The sequence below is a fragment of the Aplysia californica genome, unplaced genomic scaffold (assembly GCF_000002075.1).
Source record: "Aplysia californica isolate F4 #8 unplaced genomic scaffold, AplCal3.0 scaffold01253, whole genome shotgun sequence".
Lineage (NCBI taxonomy): Eukaryota > Metazoa > Mollusca > Gastropoda > Aplysiida > Aplysiidae > Aplysia > Aplysia californica.
Window position 1 is genome coordinate 86,575 of NW_004798523.1, and position 2,741 is coordinate 89,315.

General features: G+C 41.8%; 1 protein-coding gene across 1 annotated transcript in view; it reads left to right on the forward strand.

The window, feature by feature from the left end:
* Positions 1-843: 843 nt before the first annotated feature.
* LOC106013773 (MOB kinase activator 2) overlaps positions 844-2,741 on the forward strand; it is a gene marked incomplete at its 3' end in the record, with an annotated part of 38,951 nt that continues 37,053 nt past the window's right edge. The window contains 1 exon segment of the mRNA XM_013090393.2: positions 844-1,493.

Here is a 2,741-nt window from a genome sequence, read left to right on the forward strand (position 1 = left end):
AAAAAAACACCACCACCACAACAACAACAACAAACTCCTGCATTGCGGCCCATAAGGAAGTTAATCAATCTTTGACCAAGGCTTGTCCTTTTCCGTGTCTGGTGGGGAGTAACAATTCTAAGAAAACGAACAAGAAACCGAGCAAGATCCCCGAGTACTCTCGGTCTTGTCGCTTATTTCGTCCAGTGGCGTGAGGTAGGCTTACAGTATAGATGTCAAGATGAGTTACGTCCCTTTGACCTTAGACCACGGAGGCTACCAATAACAGCGCATAATTCATCATTCCACCAATGATTATCGACCCCCTGGACACCCCCACCGTTTCCGAAAATAAAAGAAAATCAGCCCCTCCCACCCACCTACAACGGGGTCCTGTCCAAGGACATTTTTCACCTCTTCCATACCAGCCTGTTCAAACTCATTTTACTGATTTTTTTTGGTGTCCGCCCCGCCCCCTCCCTATGCCCATCCTCAACACAACAGCCAAATACCGGTATAATCACAGAGAAATTATAAAGTAAGGAACCCCCTCCCCCTCACCTCCCCTTCATAAAAGACAACTTACAATAATTATGAGATGAGAGTTATGATCTAGATCTAGACGACATAGGTCTAGATTGTTTTATTTGTAATTTTCACCTTCGCTCCCCCTGCGTTGACCCCCCCCCGAACGCTCACGCTGTCTTCCACACGCATACATCCGAAACACTGATTATATATCAATTAGTTTGTGAGTCTGTGACACCCCAAAAGTGATATTGCAATTTTTTCTTCTGCTATGAATCAAGTCCACTAGAACCAGAATCATTTTTGAGGAACTGCCAACTGAATTTGAAACGAAATCTTTCCAGGAAAACGAGATGTCATAGACTTGGGCATAGCCAACTGCTTCTTGTGCTGGGTTGAATGTAATCTAAATTTAGGTGGGGAGTATTCTAATGTAGACGCAGTCGTCAGTTGGAAAAATAGTTCCGCAAAAATTTAAGGCAGGTAGACTGTGAGGTGTAAACACATTTTTTTTAGCCTATCACGTACCCACTGGGTACAGGAAGCCTAGGCTAGGCCTACAGAAAATATCTCCCGGTCGATCGCTGCTGAGAAGAATACCTAGTTCTCCTCACTCCCACACTAATTTCAAGCATCGCACTAACTGATTTTGATGTGGTCATAACATTAAGTCACCAATGGCTTTTAGTATTTTTGGAGGTTGTTCTAGATCTACTTATTTGTCAGGCAAAACGAACGTAATTAGGCAAAACTTTGGCAAAGGGTTCAATCAGTAACGATAAAAATATCGATAAATGCGAATCGAGAATTCTACGCGCATTGAGAATGCGCATCAATAAAGAGTCGCCATTTTGTCCTGTTATTGTTTGCATGCCAGTTGCTAATTTTGGAGGGCGATACGTTTGTTGTGAACCGTGACTGGTTGAAGCTGTCAAGCTGGATAAAATACCCGAGTATCTAAGAGATACAATGGACTGGTTCATGGGGTAAGTACGATTTACTGAGCTTTCTGTCGTCATTTTCCCTTTATATGAAGCTTCACGATATTATGATGAGAATGTTGTAGTGTAAGAGTGTAACCTGGGATTCCGGAGTTCTCACTCTCAAGACTCAGTCTCATTATCATCATGTTCTGTTTGTCAACACTGCCCCTGACTCTTGATGTAGTCAAACGCAACCGGTGTACCGTCATTTGATGCATTTTGGCCGCTCTTTTTCTCCCCTATCTCGTTTAAGATAGGACATTTTCAACTTTTGTAGATTCTAATAGATCTCTAGCGATCGAGAATCTGACCGCACCGACTGACCAGGCTGAGCAGAGGCCTGCTTTGCGTGTGTATTATTGACCTGGCCCAGATCCAGCGATGATGAGCCATGGTTAGGTTGTTAGCAGTAATATTATTGTTGACCTCAGCGCCAGTGAGTCCTGCGGATTTATAGAATAGATTCCTGCCTGTTTTTGTGCTTTATTTTATGGCACACACCCTGTGAAGAGGCAGTGTATGATTTACAGGGTTTATTGATCTAGAGGTTCTTGTCTCTTCTGCACTGTGCCCTACTAGATAATCTAGAGGCCTATCTTTGTTTTGATCATTTAGGTGTGAGCCTTGCAGGAGTAATAAAATAAAATAAGGGTGACTAAGATCCAGGTTTAGCTGCTTGGTTTGTGTAAATTGTGTAGGGCCTACAGAGCTTGTAAACATGCAAGGAAGTTGCTTTTCATTTTCATTACTGGGCATGAAGGCAAGGCAATGATCATTCAAGCTTAAAAAGAGACTATAGTAGTAAATTATGTAGTTCTAAGGCTAAAATGTACTCTGGTTCTAGCCTAGGTTGGCTCTCAAAAAAGCTGCTTGCATTTTAAAAACGAAGTGACTATTTCTCTGACTCTGAACGTTCTGGAAAATAAATTTGAACTCTATTTCTCCGAATGGTTTCCGATCTTGAGATTTTTTAGGTTATTTGCACGATTTAGGCGTCATCCTTTCATTCTGCCATTCTGCGAGGACTGGAAAGAAGCATTTTTTGCATGAAATTCAATTTCTAGAGCTAGAGATATGTCTGAATATACTTCAAGTACTTCAGTTGTGGTTGGGCCAACGTTCCCGGACTATACAGTTTCATTTGAAAATACCTTCAAAAAGTACTGTGAGAAAACAAGACTGCTCGACCTTGGCAGTAACCTATTTTGCATTTAGTCACCCAGCAAGAACTAAAATCCTTCATGTTAAAAA